This window comes from Sminthopsis crassicaudata, chromosome 3 (assembly GCF_048593235.1).
Source record: "Sminthopsis crassicaudata isolate SCR6 chromosome 3, ASM4859323v1, whole genome shotgun sequence".
Lineage (NCBI taxonomy): Eukaryota > Metazoa > Chordata > Mammalia > Dasyuromorphia > Dasyuridae > Sminthopsis > Sminthopsis crassicaudata.
This window is the reverse complement of record NC_133619.1, coordinates 438844725-438865111: the sequence shown is the minus strand read 5'-3', so window position 1 is coordinate 438865111 and position 20387 is coordinate 438844725.

Genomic DNA, 20387 nt, shown 5'->3' with positions numbered 1-20387 from the left:
AGTGGTAGCCTCTGGAAAAAAAAAAAAAAAAAGTGGAATTGTTTTTATCGAACTCAGCAGCGGCAGAGATTTTGGGAGTTCTGAGACTGTTTTACTTTGATGCTTGCTGATTGTACAATTCTATATGAGTTACCCACCAATAAAATTGGGCAATGACAACTAACAGTTACTTTTTAATAAAAGTATTTGGTACAGAAAGAAAAATAATAGATATATAACCTATATCATTTTAGAAAGAGGGAAGAGAAGGGAGGAGGCATGTTAAAATTTTTCTTGACATGTAATGGGGAAAATAAATTACTATTAAAAAATGAATTCGATATGCAATTCAGACATCTAGAAAATCAACAAAAATTTAAAATACTCAAAACACCAAAATAGAAATTGTAAAACTCAAAGAAACTGAAAGAAAAAAAAAAAAGAAAAATCCTATTGAATTGATAAATTAAACTAGGAGGAATTGGAGAGTTGGTTTTTGGGTTTTTTTTTTTTTTTTTGGGGGGGGGGGAGAATGAACTAGACAACCATTACCTGAGTTGATTAAAGAGAAGAATTATTACAAAAAAAATGGAAAAAAGGAAAATCATAACAAATGAAGCATAAACTATATTAATTGAAACTATTTCATCTAACTACATATCCATGAGAACAGCAGTTTTAAATCAAATGGATAAATATTTACAAAATTATAAAGTACCCAGATTAACAAAACAAGAAAAAGAATTTTTAAATAATCATCTCAGAAAAAGAGGAAATGATTAAGAGATATGAACAATTAATTCTCTTGAGAAGAAAACCAAGTTTTCTTTATGTGAAAAATGTTCCAAATTACTGATAATTAGAGAAACACAAATTTTAAAATTGGATTGTTCCACCTTACACTATTTAAATTGGCAAAGTTAGAAAAAAAATTAAAATGATAGATGTTGGAGAGGCTGTGGAAAAATAGGCACACTGATGCACTGTTGATTATGTTATTAATTAGCACTGCTTTTTATTATTATTTTTGTTTTTTTTTACAGTAGGTAAAGACAATTTTACATTTACTTTTCTTTTTTATTTTCTTTTTTTCTTTTTATTTATTTTTTATTAATTTTTATAATTATAACATTTTCTTTGACAGTATATATGCATAGGTAATTTTTTTTTTTTACAACATTATCCCTTGTACTCCCTTCTGTTCTGAGTTTTTCCCCTCCTTCCCTCCACTCCCTCCCCGCAGGCATTCCCATACATATTAAATATCTTATAGTATATCCTAGGTACAATAGAATTGAATTTTGTTGTTGTTGTAGCAAAGGAAGAATTGTATTCGGAAGGTAAAAATAATCTGGGAAGAAAAAAAAAATGCTCACAGTTTACACTCATTTCCCAGTGTTCCTTTTCTGGATGTAGCTGATTCTGTCCATCATTGATCAATTGGAATTGGATTAGCTCTTCTCTATGATGAAGATATCCACTTCCATCAGAATACATCCTCATACAGTATCATTGTTGAGGTGTATAATGATCCCTTAGTTCTACTCGTTTCACTCATCATCAGTTGATGTAAGTCTCTCCAAGCCTCTCTGTATTCCTCCTGTTGGTCATTTCTTACAGAACAATAATATACCATAACCTTCATATACCATAATTTACCCAACCATTCTCCAATTGATGGACATCCATTCATTTTCCAGTTTCTAGCCACTATGAAAAGGGCTGCCACAAACATTTTGGCACATACAGGTCCCTTTCCCTTCTTTAGTACTTCCTTGGGATATAAGCCCAGTAGTAGCACTGCTGGGTCAAAGGGTATGCATATTTTGATAACTTTTTGGGCATAATTCCAGATTGCTCTCCAGAATGGTTGGATTCTTTCACAACTCCAGCACTGCTTTTTAGAAAGCAATTTGGTACAATTTTCAAAAACTTACTAGATTGTACATATTTATTCAGTTATTTGTTTTTGCTGAGGCAATTGGGGGTTAAGTGACTTTTCCAGAGTCACACAGCTAGGGTATTAAATGTCTGAGGCTAGATTTGAACTCAGGTCCTCCGACTTCAGGGTTGTTGCTCTATCCAGTGCTCCATGTAGCTGCCCCAATTGTACATATTTATGTACATATGTACATAGATATCATTGCTAGGTCTTTGTGCCAGAATATCAAAGAAAATGGCAAAGGCCCTATGTGTGAAAAACATTTATAGCAGCTAGTCTTTGGTGTCAAAAATTTAGGAACTAGGGGCATATCCATCAGTTGGGGAAGTGGCTAAACAAATTATAGCATTTGAATATCATGGAATAGTACTGTATGATAAAAGATGAAGAAAAAGGTGGCTTCAGAGAGACTTAGGAAGATTTTTCTGAATTGATGCTAAGTAAAATGAAAAAGAATGGGCAACCCAGTGGCACAATAGATAAAGCACCAAGATTGGAATCAGTAAGACTTATCTTCTTATGTTCAAGTTTGGCTTTAGATTAGCAGTGTAACCCTGTGCAAGTTTTAATCCTATTTTTTTTTTTTTCCATTTCCTCATCTCTCAAATAAGCTGGAGAAGGAAATGGCAAATCACTTCTCTGTCTTTGCCAAGAAAATCCTTAATGGGGTCCCAAAGAATTGGATATGAATAAAAAAAGAAAAAGGAAAAAAAAACTGAACTAGAAAAAGTGAAAAGAACCTGTATGAGAATATATATTATTTTAAAAAATGAATAAATTTGAAAGATTTAAGAAAAATATCACTTAGTAGCCTCTCCTCATTTAAGGCTCATTGAATCCATTTATCACCCAATCAAGATTCTGGTGGTTGTCTACCAGCTTCCAGGACCTTCTCTTGTGCCTTTTCTTATGCATTCAACTGATGTTCTCCTCAACAGCTTCAGTACCTGGCTCACAATCTTTCTCTTCTTCCAACATCCACATTCATATCAGGGACTTCATCACACACTGAAAGTCCCTCTATTCTAATGTCCCACTTCCTCAATTTATTCATTTCATATAATCTACTCCCCACTTCACTTAAATTATATGTATAGTCATATCCTTGATATTGGCAGCATTCACAAATGTTCCGTTTCCATGTTCATGAATCCTGATCCTCCTTTATCTTTCTGTGATTTCTTGTCATTTCACCTCTTTTTCTGTCTTGTAATTCCTATTCTTCACTCTCATCTTAATGCCCAATCCTTCCATTCCTCAATTCTTTCTGTGGTAATTACTCCTACATTGGCTACATTCATTCTTTTCCCCTTCCCTCAGTGGATCAGTTTAATTCTGCACCAGTCTCTCAAGTCCCTTTTTTCACCGAACTAACATTCTAAAGGAGGAGACAATTCTTATGGAAGGTTTCAGCAAATCAAACAGAAAGGTCCCTTTGGTAAAGCAACAAAACAGATAGTAATGCTTCATCAGGTCTCTTAGATATTCAGGTCAACAATTTCTTCATTCCTTATTTAGCCTAGACTGCTAGGACTTCACCATCATGCTCCTACATTCCTTCTCTTCTCTACTCCAACTATCCCTTTCAGCTTCCTTTTGTATAGTTTTCTCTCCATTAGATTCGAAGCTCTTCAAAGGTAAGGAGTTTTTCTTTTTACTTGTACCTATATTTCAAGCACTTTGTACACTGACTGGCTCATAATAGGTTCTCAATAAATATTTAATGATTTGCTGAATGACTAATCATTGTAGAGGGAAATTAAAATTTCTTTTATCCATTTCTTTCCTAAGAATATAAGACGTCATTGTCTACCAGGAGAGTAGCCTATGGGAAAGCTTCATGTCACAAGAGCAAAAATCATCAACAAAGTGCATTACTATATCTTCTGGCTCCAATGTCTTGTATACTATCAGCTTGATGGATAATTTCACTTTTATTTGCTTTTTTTTTTTTTTAGTCATCATAGTCATTTATTCTTTTTTTTCTATTCTCTCTTGCTTCTCTTCTCATTTTTTTTTTCTAAAGTTGCGATATATTTAAGGTAGTCTTTAGAGTGCCTTGAGCAGGTTCTGGGTGAAACTTATATGGAAATAATTACTTTTCCCAATATCAGAAGGCTAGCTGAATGTAAGGATTTGCCTGAAGCACATAAACCATTAGTAATCCCATGAATAAGAGCTCCCATAAAAATCTAAAAGAAAAAAAAATTGAAAGAATTGGAGCTTATTAAATTTGTTTTAGATAAGATTTTTTTCTTCTCTCTTCTTTTATACATTGAGTTTTCTGGTTGTGCCATAATTGTGCCTTGAACAAGTTGGAAACTATGCATTAAATAGTTCATAGGCAACATGGGATAGTTATCCAAATGACCTGATATTAGAAGAACTAGAATGAAGCCCAGCTCAGACATTCACTAGCCAAATTATCTTTAGAAGGTAACCTATCAGTTTAGGCCTCAATTTATTCATCTTTATAGTAAATCAGATCAGTAAGTCAATCAAAATCAATGAAAATTTATTCAGTTTCAATTATCCTCTAGGATAATGCTGGTGAGAGGAATAAAAAGACCAAAAAAAGTATTTTCCCTGAAAGAGATTACTTTCTACTTGTTGAGATAATAATTACACATATATATTTATATACTTATATGTAATTATTACATATGTTAATTACATTGTATTACAATATATTGATAGGTATAATTTGTAATAATACATATTGCACACACGCATATACACATAGATCAGGAACGATCTCAACTCATTCTGATCTATGTCTTGTCAGTGGACCTAGATGACTATGGAGCCCTTCCTCACTTAAATCTAATTCATTTGGTTTTTTTTGTTTTTGTTTTTTTCTGTTTGGTAGTTTAATAGTTTGCATTTATAGTGCTTTAAGATTTGCAAAATAGTATGCATATTTGTCTCATTTGATTTTCAAAATAACCCTGTGATATAGGTACTGTTATATAATCCCATTTTTTGCATGAAGAAACTATTAAATAATTTAATAATAATAATAATAATATAATTTAATAGCTCCTTTCTAAAAATTGCCAACTTTGCAGGCTCAGCCACAAAATAATCAATAGCTCTAAGGTCACTTACTGTCTCTCAATTTCAGTTTCCTTTTTAATAGCTTTAATGATAACATATATAATGTAAGTGTTTGAGGAAGAATTTGAACTCAGGGCTTTTGACTGTGTCCAACATTCTTTCTACTGTACCACTTCATATACCTGTTTTAGGAGTGGATAGCCATTAAATAGATGATATGCTGTAGTTTAACCTTTAACATGGATAGAGATACACAATTCTTATCATAGGTTAGAATGAGGTTACCCACTGAGATGGTTTTGTAAGTAGGAAGTTCACTTGAAAGGAAGATTGAGCCTAAAGGCATTAGCTAACATTGACTCTAAGTCCTTACAAGCTTAGCACCTGGTGTAAATAATTTTCTGCTGGACATGAAAGGTCTTTTAACCAATATCCTGTTAAGGAACAGATAGTCAGCTCCATAAAACAAGCAAACAAAGCCCAATTCTAAAGAAATCTAGAAGTTTGTTTTTCCTTAGATCTATTGCTTATTTTATGGCTGATCTTGCAAGGTTGGCAGTTTTTCTAAAGGAGTATTAAAAAGCCTCTGGCTTTTGAAATAAAAGAGCATGGTAGAACCTAGTCTTCTGATATGGAATAGACTCAGCTAGAGCCAAGTTTTGAAGATGAAGTCAGAAGCTCCACAGCCATGTACCCAGGGGGATATCAGTGTTCAGTGCAGCAGAGAGTGTCTGGTTAAAACTTGCATCTGGTGGGGAAAAAAATCTTTTTGTCTATCTATTTACAATGGGGAACATGCCTGCTGGGATACTACAAGAAAAAAAATCAACAGATCTGTAGCCTGGTGGAAAGATTTGCTTAAGTTGCATGTCCTGGCCATGTATTCCTTTTTTTTTGTTGTTGTTGTTGTTGCTGCAAAGGAAGGATTATTCCCAAAGTAAAAATAATCTGGGAAGGGAAACAAAACAAAACAAAACAAAAAAAAACAATGCTCTCAGTTTACACTCATTTCCCAGTGTTCCTTTTCTGGGTGTAGCTGATCATTGATCAATTGGAATTGGATTAGCTCTTCTCTATGTTGAAGATATCCACTTCCATCGGAATACATCCTCATACAGTATCATTGTTGAACTGTATAATGATCCCCTAGTTCTGCTTGTTTCACTCAGCATCAGTTGATGTAAGTCTCTCCAAGCCTCTCTGTATTCCTCCTGTAGGTCATTTCTTACAGAATAATATTCCATAACATTTATATACCATAATTTACCCAACCATTCTCCAATTGATGGACATCCATTCATTTTCCAGTTTCTAGCCACTACAAAAAGGGCTGCCACAAACATTTTGGCACATACAGGTCCCTTTCCCTTCTTTAGTATTTCCTTGGGATATAAGCCCAGTAGTAGCACTGCTGGGTCAAAGGGTATGCACATTTTGATAACTTTTTGGGCATAATTCCAGATTGCTCTCCAAAATGGTTGGATTCTTTCACAACTCCACCAACAATGTATTAGTGTCCCAGTTTTCCCACAGCCCCTCCAACATTCATCATTATTTGTTCCTGTCATCTAAGCCAATCTGACAGGTGTGTAATGATATCTCAGAGTTGTCTTAATTTGCATTTCTCTGATCAATAGTGATTTGGAACAGTCTTTCATATGAGTGGAAATAATTTCAATTTCATCATCTGAAAATTGTCTGTTCATATCCTTTGACCATTTATCAATTGGAGAATGGCTTGATTTCTTATAAATTAGAGGCAATTCTCTGTATATTTTGGAGATGAGGCCTTTATCAGAACCTTTAACTGTAAAAATGTTTTCCCAATTTGTTACTTCCCTTCTAATCTTGTTTGCATTAGTTTTGTTTGTGCAGAAACTTTTTAATTTGGTGTAATCAAAATTTTCTATTTTGTGATCAATAATGGTCTCTAGTTCTCCCTTGGACACAAACTCCTTCCTCCTCCACAAGTCTGAGAGGTAAACCATCCCATGTTCCTCCAATTTATTTATGATTTCGTTCTTTATGCCTAGATCTTGGACCCATTTTGATCTTATCTTAGTATGTGGTGTTAAATGTGGGTCTATGCCTAGTTTCTGCCATACTAATTTTCAGTTTTCCCAGCAGTTTTTGTCAAATAATGAATTCTTATCCCAAGATTTGGTATCTTTGGGTTTATCAAACACTAGATTGCTATTTTTATTCACTATCTTGCCCTGTGAACCTAACCTATGCCACTGATCAACTAGTCTATTTCTTAGCCAATACCAAATGGTTTTGGTGAATGTTGCTTTATAATACAGTTTTAGATCAGGTACAGCTAGACCACCTTCATTTAATTTTTTTTTTTCATTACTTCCCTTGAAATTCTCGACCTTTTGCTCTTCCATATGAATTCTGTTGTTATTTTTTCTAGTCATTAAAATAGTTTCTTGGGAGTCTGATTGGTATAGCACTAAATAAATAGATTAGTTTAGGGAGTATTGTCATCTTAATTATATTCGCTCGGCCTATCCAAGAGCACTTAATGTCTTTCCAATTATTTAAATCTGACTTTATTTTTGTGGCAAGTGTTTTGTAATTTTGCTCATATAATTCCTGACTCTCCTTTGGTAGATATATTCCCAAATATTTTATACTATCGACCGTTATTTTGAATGGAATTTCTCTTTGTATCTCTTGCTGTTGGATTGTGTTGGTAATGTATAAAAATGCTGAGGATTTATGTGGATTTATTTTGTATCCTGCAACTTTGCTAAAACTCTGAATTATTTCTAATAGCTTTTTAGCAGAGTCTTTGGGGTTCTCTAAGTATACCATCATGTCATCTTCAAAGAGTGATAATTTGATTTCCTCTTTTCCTACTCTAATTCCTTGAATCTCTTTCTCGGCTCTTATTGCCAAGGCTAGAGTTTCTAGTACTATATTGAATAGTAATGGTGATAGTGGGCAACCTTGTTTCACTCCTGATCTTATAGGGAAAGGTTCTAGTTTATCGCCATTACATATGATGTTTACTGATGGTTCTAAATATATGCTCATTATTTTAAGGAATAGTCCATTTATTCCTATACTCTCAAGCGTTTTTAGTAGGAATGGATGTTGGATTTTATCAAATGCTGTTTCTGCATCTATTGAGATGATCATATGGTTTTTATTAATTTGATTATTAATATGGTCAATTATACTAATAGTTTTCCTAATATTAAACCAGCCTTGCATTCCTGGTATAAATCCCACTTGGTCATAGTGTATTATCCTGGGGATGATTTTCTGGAGTCTTTTTGCTAATATCTTATTTAAGATTTTAGCATCAGTATTCATTAAGGAAATTGGTCTATAGTTTTCTTTCTCAGTTTTCAATCTACCTGGTTTAGGTATCAGTACCATGTCTGTGTCATAAAAGGAATTTGGTAGGACTCCTTCAATCCCTATTTTTTCCAAATAGTTTATATAGCATTGGAGTTAGTTGTTCTTTAAATGTTTGGTAGAATTCACATGTAAATCCATCTGGTCCTGGGGATTTTTTCTTAGGAAGTTGGTTAATAGCTTGTTCTATTTCTTTTTCTGAGATGGGACTATTTAGGCTGGCTACTTCTTCCTCTGTTAATCTGGGCAAGCTATATTTTTGAAGGTATTCTTCCATTTCATTTAAGTTATCGAATTCATTGGCATAAAGTTGAGCAAAGTAGCTCCTAATTATTGTTCTAATTTCCTCTTCATTAGTGGTAAGTTCTCCCTTTTCATTTTCAAGACTAATAATTTGCTTTTTCTCTTTCCTTTATTTAATCAGGTTTACTAAGGGTTTGTCTATTTTGTTGGTTTTTTCATAGAACCAACTCTTAGTTTTATTAAATAATTCAATAGTTTTTTTACTTTCAATTTTATTAATCTCACCTTTTATTTTTAGAATTTCAAGTTTTGTGTTGGTCTGGGGGTTTTTAATTTGTTCCTTTTCTAGTAATTTTAGTTGTAAGCCCAATTCGTTGTTCCTCTCTTTCTCTATTTTATGCAAGTAGGTCTGTAGAGATATAAAACTTCCCCTTATTACTGCTTTGGCTATATCCCACACATTTTGGTATGATGTCTCATTATTGTCATTTTCTTGGGTGAAGTTATTAATTATGTCTGATTTGCTGTTTTACCCAATCATTCTTTAATATAAGATTATTTAGTTTCAATTATTTTTTGGTCTATTTTCCCCTGACTTTTTGTTAAATGTAATTTTGATTGCATTGTGGTCTGAAAAGGATGCATTTACTATTTCTGCCTTACTGCATTTAATTTTGAGGCTTTTATGCCCTAGTATATGATCAATTTTTGTATAGGTTTCATGAACTGCTGAGAAGAAACTATACTCCTTTCTGTCTCCATTTAGCTTTCGCCAAAGATCTATCATATCAAACTTTTCTAATATTCTATTTACCTCTTTGATTTCTTTCTTATTTATTTTGTGGTTTGGTTTATCTAATTCTGAGAGTGCAAGGTTGAGATCTCCCACTATTATAGTTTTGCTGTCTATTTCTTCTTGCAGCTCTCTTAATTTCTCTTTTAAGAATTTAGATGCTGCACCACTTGGTGCATATATGTTTAATATTGATACTGCTTCATTATTGATGCTGCCCTTTAGCAGGATATAATGCCCTTCCTTATCTCTTTTAATTAGATCAATTTTTGTTTTTGCATGATCTGAGATGAGGATGGCTACACCCGCTTTTTTGGTTTTGTCTGAAGCATAGTAGATTCTGCTCCACCCTTTTACTTTTAGTTTGAATGTATCACCCTGTTTCAGGTGTGTTTCCTGTAAACATATAGTAGGATTCTGACTTTTAATCCAGTCTGCTAACCGCTTCCTCTTTATGAGGCAGTTTGCCCCATTCACATTTATGGTTAAAATGACTAATTCTGTATTGCTTGCCATCCTATTAACCCCTGCTTATGCTTTTCCCCTTTCCTTCCCTCTTACCCCCCTACCCAGTATTAAACTGGTGAACACCACTTGCTTTTCACAGCCCTCCCTTTTTAGTATCCCTCCCCCACCTTAAAGTTCCTCCCCTTATTTTACCCCTTTTCCTCACAATTTCTGTATTCCCTTCCCCTTAGCTTACTCCTTCCCTCTCACTTTTCAATGAAGTGGAAGAAGTTTCACCATAAATCGAATATGTCTATTGATACACATTATGTTCATCTCCCTCCTTTCTTTCTCTCAGATATAATAGATTACCTTTGCCTTTTCATGAGATGTAGTACCACCACTTTACACTTTTTTATGATATAATTTCCTTTCCACCTCTAGTTTCTAGGACAAATTATACATATGTTCTTTACATATTTTTATGGCAGAAGTATAGTTCTCAAGATTTCTTTTTACCTTTTTAGAAATCTCTTGAGTTCTGTATTTGAAGATCAAACCTTTTATGTAGGTCTGGTTTTTTCATCAAAAATAGATGGAATTCATTTATTTCATTAAATGTCCATCTTCTTCCCTGGAAAACGATGCTCATTCTTGCTGGGTAAGTTATTCTTGGCTGCATACCAAGTTCCTTAGCCTTTCAGAATATCATGTTCCAAGCCCTTCGTTCTTTTAATGTGGATGCTGCTAGATCCTGGGTTATCCTTATTGTGGCTCCTCCATATCTGAATTGCTTTTTTCTAGCAGCTTCCAATATCTTTTCCTTTGTCTGATGGTTCTTGAACTTGGCCACTATATTTCTTGACGTTTTGATTTTAGGGTCCCTTTTAGTAGGTGATCAATGAATTTTTTTCAATGTCTATTTTACCCTCTGTTTCCAAAATGTCTGGGCAGTTCTCTTTGATAATTTCCTCAAATAGTGTCCAAGCTCTTTTTTTCCTCACATTTTTCAGGGAGTCCAATTATTCTCAAATTGTCTCTCCTGGATCTGTTTTCCAGGTCTGTGGTCTTTCTAATAAGGTACTTGACATTCTTTTCAATTGTTTCATTTCTCTGGTTTTGCTTACTTTTAAACTTTTTTTACTTTTTTTTTTTTTTACTTTTAGAAACCTCTTGGTTTCTCCTTGAGTCATTCATTTCTACTTGTTTGAGTAATTTTCAATGATGTATTTTCTTCACTCACTTTTTTTATATCTTTTTGTAATTGTCCAATTGTGTTTTTAAGTGAGTTTTTTTCTTCTATGGAATTTTTTTCCATTTTATCCATTTTGTTTTTTTAGAGAGCTGATTTCTTTATCCAGCTCACTAATCCTGTTTTCCTTGGAGTTGTTTGCCTTTTCTAACTCACTAATCTTGTTTCTCAATGATTTGATCTCTTTATCCACTCTGGATGACTTCTCCAGGCTCTCTTTCCAAGCTTCCCTTCCCTTTTCCCATTTTTCTTCTAGCTCTCTTGTGAGAGCCTTTTTGATTTCCTCTATGAGTTTCTTTTGTATTAAGGAGCAGATCACATCCCGCTTAGGGGATTCCTCTGGGGACAGTCTGTTTTTAGTTTCCTCAATATTTAAAGTCTGCTCTCCCTCCATACAGAAGCTGTCAATGGTTAGAGCCCTTTTGAATTTTTTGTTCATTTTATCAGGAGCGGAATGGAAGAAAACAAATTGACAAGAGAAACAATTTGTCTGTTTTTGGGGGGTTGGGGCTGGATGGTGTTAATGGGCTTCCTCTACAGACTGGGGGTAGGGCAGCAGAGAGCCACTAACAGAACAGCGATGGCTGCGCTGTGTCTTCGCTCTGAGGCTCTGAGAATGCATTGAGTCAGTCCAGGTGGGGTTGGGGGTGGCTGGGTTCTGAGAGACGCTAGCTTTCCGGGGTTTTAATCTTCACCTCTGGTGTTTACACCCTCTCCGCTGCTCCTGGCTTGCTGCCAAGATGAAATATCCACACTGGGGTAAAAGTCTTTTTGCAGAAACAGCAGAGATCGTACCTCTCCCCCCTCCTGTCTGAGCTGTGTGAGCTGTCTGTCTCACTCTGGCTGCCTGCCCTCAGTCTGTGCCCAGTTTGTTACACCCTCCCCCGAGCAAATACAGACCTTCTCTGGCAAATTTCAAGGATGTCGTCTCTTGGTGATTATTTGTGGGTTTCTTTTCTGGTCAAGCATTAATTCTGAGGCTTGTCATGGAGTAAGTTCTGAGAGAAAACACAGAGCTCAAGCAGCTGTCTGCCTCAAGGCCGCCATCTTGGCCGGAAGTCAATCTAATTCATTTGTGAATTATGACATCTTCCTGGTGTCTTGGTTCTCTTTGAGAATGAAGGACAAACAACAACCTATGAGTGGTAGTAGCTTTCCCACTGGAGACCCAACTACCTCACCCTATTTGAGCAACACAGCTCTTTTCTTCCTCCCTCCCTCCTCTTTTCCTTCTCCCTCCTCCCTTCCTTCCTCTATCTCTCCCTCAATCCTTCCTTCCTTCCTCTCCCTTCTCTCTCTCCTCTCCCTCTGTCCACAAAGGAAATCATACCTTTCTATGATCCTCTGCCCAAAGGAATGTAAATTTTGATCACTGAAATCTAGTAAGATATCTTAAGGTTTATGACTAGATTTCTTTCTCAAGGACCATACCTTAAACTCAAATTACTCTGACTCACATAGATTGGACAGCAGGTCCCAGCTTCACTTGGTCATTGCTTGAATTCTGATGACTCAGAGTAACCTTTAATAGCAATTGTTTCTATTTTGATCAGAAACCCTGAGGGTCTTTCCCTCTTGGATTTCTCTTATTTTATTTTATTTTGACTGAGTAAAAGAGACCATTCTTTGCCTCATTTTTACCTAGACTTAATCATTATATGAGTTTTACCTCAGACAAACTGGGACCTGGTAAAGACCTGAGCTTAAAAAGGCCAAGGCCTCCCACTGCATCCAGGGGCATTTCCAATCCTCCTGATCTCTATCTGGCCACTGGACCCAGATGGGTCTGAAGGTGAAGGTGAGACTGGGGACCTTGCCCAGGCCTTCCTCACTTCAATCCAACTTATTTTCAAGTTATAATATCCTTCCTGATGTCATATTCACCTTTGAGAATAAAAAACAAACAATAATAAATATACATTAGTAGATAGATAAAATATAATCAAAATAAGTACAAATTATTTTCAGAGAGAAACACTTGTAACTAGAGGGATAAGAAAGAATTCATGTAAGGGTTTTCAAATTTCTTGCAGCATTTACATTCTGTGCTTTTATACTTTCCATAAAAAGTTAAGGAAATGGCAAAATCACTCTAGTAAATTTGCCAAGAAACCCCAAATGGAGTCATAAAGAATCAGACATTACTGAAGGATAAACAAAAACAATGTCCCTTATAGATAGGTAAGAAATTATTATATAGGACAAATATTGTAAATTCTCCATGTAAAATTTTATACACCTCCACAGGCATATATATTGTTCATGCTAATAGTTAAATTTAGCAGATTATAATGTTCCAAAGTCTAGGCGGTTTTGTTGGAGACACAATTAAGTCTTTGTCTCTAACACATCACACAAAAAAGAACTGAACACACAGTGTAAAGAAAGGGAATGTACACATGCTTTCCCAGAGAAAGTCATTGTAAAAACAAACACACCCATCCTTCCAGAGGCACTGAAGAGTGTGCTGGAGACTATATTTGGATCCAAGGCGCTAACATTAGGTGGCAGGCAACACACACTCAGCAAAAAAAGAAACCACATGAAAAGAGATTCTCCAGGACATCTCTTTGTGGGTAGTCCCAGTATCATAATAGAGTGAAAAGAGCAATGACAGGAGAGCAAAGACATGCACCTTTGGGTGTGCCATGTAGCTTTTAGGCAGCCTGGTAAAAATGATGACAAGATAAAATGCATAAGGTTACAAAGGAAATCAATTATTTTGAAATAAGTTATACAATTTTTTTTTTTTTAACAAAATAAATTCATGGATACCAGGTTAAAAACACTGTCACAAGTAGGAAGATTTGTCTTTAAATCTTACATTTAATACTAACTACCTGGGTGATCTTGAGCTTAATTTTCCTCTACATGAAGAAGTTGAACTACATGCTGTCTGTCTCTATCAGTTCTCTCTCTCTCTCTCTCTCTATCTATCTATCTCTGTGTATCTCTGTCTCTGCCTTTCTTTGTCTCTTTCTGTCTCTGTGTGTGTGTCTCTCTCTCCCTCTCTTTTACTCATGTTTGTACTGCCTGTCTTTGTCTTTACCTTTCCCTGTCTCTCCCACCCAACCTGTCTTTGTCTCCATCTCTCGATTTCTCGCTCCCTCCCTTCCCCCTCCTTCCTCCTCCATCTCTCTCTGTCTCTCTTTGTGTGTGTGTGTGTGTGTGTGTGTGTGTGTGTGTGTGTGTGTGTGTGTGTGTATTTCTCTCCCCCCTCCCCCCTCCCCCCTACACCCCTTTCTTCTATCTATTACTTCCAATATACTTTGTGATCAGTTATTATCTTTCATTCTCAAACAGGACAAAAATGACATCACCACATTAGAATTGAGGTCAGTGTGTCTGACTGTGATTGATCAGATTAATATGAGTTCAGAATGTTCTGCCACAGATAGGTCACAAATAGTCCCTATGAACATTTGGGGTAGTTTCTCTAACTTTGTGCATCTCATGTTTCTTCTGAACTAATTTGCTCATAGAACACAGCACCTTCTCTGATGAGACACACCATATTGGGCGGTCCTCTGTCGCAGTGTCTGCTTCATCATACAATTGATTCTACAGTTCTTAAGAGAGACCTTGAGAGTGTCTTTGTATCAGTTTTTCTGACTACTTTGTGAGCTTTTGCCCTGTGCCAATTCTCCATAAAATTTTCTTTTTTGGCAAGTGAATATTGGCATTTAAACAATGTGGTCAATTTAATGGAATAGTGCTCTCTGCAGTAGAATTGGAATGCTTGACAGTTTAGTTCAAAAAAGGATCTCTGTGTCTGGCATCTTATCCTACCAGGTGATCTCCAGACTCTTTCAAAGACAATTCAAATGGAAACAATTCAGTTTTCTAGTATGGCACATACAATGATATACATCACTATTCGAATATTGTTTTTCATATTACATTATGAGATCCTTAAAGGCCAGGGCTATTTTTTAATTTTTTAAAAAACTCTCCTGTACTTAGTATAGTGCCTCACATGTAGTTGTTTGTGTTCGGTGGATTTCCAACACTTTGTATTGGGATGGACCATAATGTCCATGGGGTTTTCTTGGCAAAGACACAAGGGGTTTGCCATTTTTTTCTTTAGTGGATTGAGGAATACAAAGTTAAATGATTTTCCCAGGCTCATATAACTAGTAAATGTTTAAGGACAGATTTCAATTCAGATCTTCTTGCCTCAAGGTCCAGTGTTCTATCTTTTATACCATCTAGGTGTCTCCTAGAACATAGTAGATGTTGAAAAATGGTTTTTGTCCTTTGTTCTCAAAGAGGATCAAAATGACATCATTATATTAGAGTCAAGTTACTATCTGACTGTGGTTGATCATCACTATGATCTCAGAATGCTCTGCCACAAGTTGGACATAAATAGTCCCTATATACATTTGAAGTAGATTCTTAACTTTGCACATCTCAAGTTTTTTATGAGCTAATTCAATTCTCTTTTGCTCATAGAGCAAAGCAACTTCTCTGAGGAAAGCACATCATGCTGGGCAATAGTAACACACTATTTTCCTTCAAGTGGCAACAACATAGTATCCAGCTCCAACTTCAGTAAGCTGGTTTCACTCAGGGCTGCTATAAGGTTGTGATAACTGTTGCATTCTCTTGCAAGTTCAGGTCTACTACTATGTGCATATTTCATATACCACTGGTAAGTGGAATCAACTTTGCTGAGTTTTTGGACATTTTTTAGTGTTTTGACCGTAGGCAGAATCCCTAAACAGACAATTTTTAGGGCACATTTTCTAGCCCCTTCCTCACACCTGGAGGTGAGCAGTGTGGTCCTTACAAGGCTATGCAGACACCCAGGGTCTGCCGAACCTCACTTCTGCTTCCCATGAGAAGACAGCCCTATGGCCTGGGCCACCTGTGAATGGGGTTGTCATTACTGCTCCCAGTGTAACCATGTCTGCTCCTTCACCATGCACTACATCATATCACTATATCCTTCATCACAACCATGTCTGCTCATCATCACATCACTATCACAGGAATTTCATATAGGCAGAAATACTAAAATGGTTGATTCATGCATAAATAGATTTACGTGAGGCAGTTTCATGAAGTCATCAGCTTCACCCTTTCTTCTAAGTCATCACTACCCAGAACAGTCAAGATGACTGATGAAGTCTCAAGGTGCAGGGTATGACCTTTGATGTCTTTGAAACACTCCACAGAACCTTCTTCAGTTGTCTTCATGCCATTGGAACAAATTCCATCTGCCCTTTGCTCCAGGAGAAGTCTCCACATGCTTGGGGTAGATAACCTCTTAATTCACTGTAGGATGTCTCCTGGCAAAATAATGTTTTTAGCCACAAAACTGAGGGAGAGCAGGAATAAAGGATTCCCAAAAACTTGAATTCATCTGGTCAGATTTATAACTTAAATATATATATAATGTATGTGTATGTGTATGTGTATGTGTGTGCACGCGCACGTGTTATACACATGTGTATATAAATATATGTGCAATATATAAGTATATATGTACTTGTGCATGTGTGTATATATATGCATATATCTATCTATGTGAAGTAGCCATAAATTGGCCTATGGAAAACAGAATTGGAATAGGTCCTCAGGATATTTAGACCATTCCAGCCTTAACTATAAATTTTATAGTTTTAAAGCAAGTCATTTAAGTCATTTAAATTCACTACAACTGTATCCTTCTGAACAAAATCTGGAGATTTGACTGAATAATATCCAACATCTCTTTCATACATAAAATTCCATGACCTTCTTTAACATGAAAGTGAAATCTCTATTTTTTTTTTTTAACATTAGGCCTATGGTTTTAAATAATAGATTCCTATAGTACATCTTTTCTGTAGAACTCACTTCCTGTCTTTTAGCACATTTATCTTCAAACATTCCCAGTGAGGTTAGATAGGCACAGATACTTTTATCCCCATGGTAAAGATTGGGAAACTAAAACCCCAAAGAGATTAAAATGGATCACCTAAAGTAAAACTGGTTCTGTCAGAGTTTATCATAAAAATCAAAGTTTCCTAACTCTAGTCTGATGGGGTTTCTCTATACTGCTCTGCTTAGAAAAAGGACCTACAGCTGCTAACTCAATGGAGATTAAAAATTTTCAAATGGTTCACTTGAAAGGGGAGGGAGGGAAGAATCATTGACCTCTGAAGTGATGAATCTAGCATATTCTAAACCCTAGCCTATGCTATAAATCAATTAAATTCAAAAAGTGTTTATTAAATACCTACAATGTTCAAGACACTGTGCTGGCACTCAAAATGAAAGGCAAATGCCAAATCATTCCTGTTCTCAAAGAACTTTTATTCTACTGAGGGGGTATGGCACATACACAGATAATGAAAAACAAATAGTTTCAAAGCTGTACTGGCTGACTGCAAATCTTTAATCCCTTTGCCAAGTGAAAAGATATTACAGTTTTAGTAGCATACATTTTAAACATAAACTCCTTTGCAGAGTAGCTAGGTGGTATAATGGATAAAGCACTGGTCCTGAAGTCAGGAGGACCTGAGTTCAAATCCAGCTTCAGACACTTAACATTTCCTAGCTGTGTGACCCTAGGCAAATCACTTAACTTCAATTACCTCAACAAAATATAAAAAATATAAAAAGCTCCTTTGCAAAAGCTAACAGAGAAGCATGTTAGATTACAGGCAATATAATCAAAGAAATGAAGGACAAAAGGTAGGAAAGAAATATTTATTAAGCACCTACTATATGTCAGACATTATACTAAGCACTTTACAAGCATTATCTTATCTGATCCTTGACATAACTCTGACAACCCAATATTTGTAGGTGGGATTATTATTACAATTTTACAACTGAAGAAACTAAGGCAGAAAATAAATGATTTTTTTTTAGAATCATGAAGCTAGGAAGCAAGATCACATTTGAATTCAGGTCTTCCTAACTCTAGCCCCAGTACACTATCCACTGAACCACTTAACTGGTTCTGAAAATAATGTGGGTATTTTATTTTTATTTATATACACACACGTATATATGTGTGTGCATACATATTACACATATATGTATATAGAGATATAGAGAATTAATATATACAAAATAAAACAAGATAGGGAGGTCAGCCATGAACAGTTAGGATATTTCTGTAAAGGCTTTGTGTAGAAGGCGAAGCAGGAGCAGAGTCTTGAAGAAAGCAAGGTATTCTTAAGGAGGTAAGAAGAGCATGCATTCCAAAGAAGACTCCCTTGAGTAGGGGTTCCTTCCAGAAGTACACAGGTGAGCTATCTCTTCATTCTTACCAGTTTAAGTCTCACCAGACTTCTGTCATACTCTAATTTCCTTCCCTGATTCTCCCCCCTTTCCAGCTGTCTTTTATCAACTGTCTTTTTCCATTAGAACATCATTCTTGGGAGCAAAGAGTGCCTTTCTTTTTGCTTATATTCATATCCCCAGTAATTGGTACAGTTCCCAATAGGTAGTAAGTGATAAATAAATATTTATTAACTGATGGTCAAGAGTACAAAGGCAAGGCAATGAGAAAGGTAGACCCAAGAGAGAAAAAGAGAATAAATTATTTTCTCCATCATCAACAGTGGAGACACTGCATTTAGATCTAACATCATGGTTTCCAGAGTTACCAATGGTTCCAAATTTTTAAATTGGGAAATAGAAATTATCTAACAAATATGGTAAAAATGACCATACTTGACTAAGTACAGGAATATAGACCAAAAAATTCTGTGCTAAAAGTAACTTATAGATCACGGAGGGATTGTTTCAGGTATCCAAAAGAGGAGAAAATACAAAGACTTGGGAGTGGGGGAATTTCAAACCTTATTATTAGAAAAAAATAGAGAAAATACCCACAATGTCTGACCTACATGTCTATTTTTCCTATCTGCTCAGAAATTTTTGAGTATCCCATGTATCTAGGGAATGCCTGAAGGCATGAGCTGGAAATAGTCAGATTTTCACAATCTGTATTCTACAGGGGATCATATCTTTAGTCACTATTAATTGAAAAGTACAATGAATACAAGATCCCACTCTGTTTATTGTTTATTTATTAAAAATAAAACAACATTTGATTCAGTACACAAAATGTTATCTTAAAGGTTTTCCTTCTACAAGGAGTTTAACATGGAAAACTCATGCAAGATTCCTTGAAATATGAAACACCAGAAGTAAGTTTGATGAGCCTCTGTCTAGCGATACCAAGTAAGACATAAAATGGGGAAGAAGTATATTTTAAAAGGAGAATTGCAGGTTGCCCTGAATGGTGTCTAGCTCAAAGTTCAAATAGAAGAAGACAGATTTTATTTATGAATAAATCTTTCTGATGCTTCTATTTTGCTGATGATATTCCACCGATTATATATAAACCCAAGAAACTGCAGAGCTTCCTGGATGAAATCTACAATCATTCATAAGGTTTGGTTTAATAATCAAAATGGATTATTAGAATGGATGAAGAATCATGAGATTCATAAGTGAATAAAGAATACCCAGTGTCTAGGCTATCAGGCATTTAGCTGAATGAACAATTCATAGATCTGGTTCATCAGTACATAATTCTTGAAAGAAAAAACTAGTTCTGGAGTTGAATAGCAGGGAGATAGTATTCTGGACTAGCTGTGTGACCCTGGGCAAGTCACTTAACCCCAGCCTCAGGGGGGAAAAAAAAGTTCTTCCTTCAGGGGTTTATTTGGAGGATTTGTTTATTTTCCTAGACTTCACAGCTTATGCATACAAAAAACAGATGGAATAGAATGCAACTCAATTCTTTTAAATATGTAAAAGAAAAACTGTCCTTTCAGTTCTGAAACATGCTGATCTAATCTCATCAGCCTTCCAGGGTGATCCTTTGGGGCCTTACAAAATCCTTTTGCCTCTTCTGGGACTGCTATAATCAAAGCTTACTTACACATTGGCTTTCACGGTCACCAAATAAATGTGATTGCAGGGATAACCAGGAGATTTCTTATAGAACTAAGAAAAGGCTTTGTGAGCCTTCAGGAAAGCTTGAAAATTGTGTCATTTGGTTAACCAGATGGAGACCAAGCTTCGTGTGAGTTGACATCACAAACAAAATACTTATAGACCAGGAAGAGTGGGCTTTAACATATATATGTTTAGTGATAGGGATTGGATCAATGATTTCATTGGTTTAGGGAACTGCCAGGCAGAGAAATTCCTCTGCCAATGCAAAGTGATAACTTCTACAAATTAATAATTTTAGGGAGTTACTGAAGCACTAATAGGCAAAGGTCATACCAAAGGTTGCACAATCCAGTGACAAAGATCACACAAGCTCAGGTCTCTTAGCCTTTGTGAAT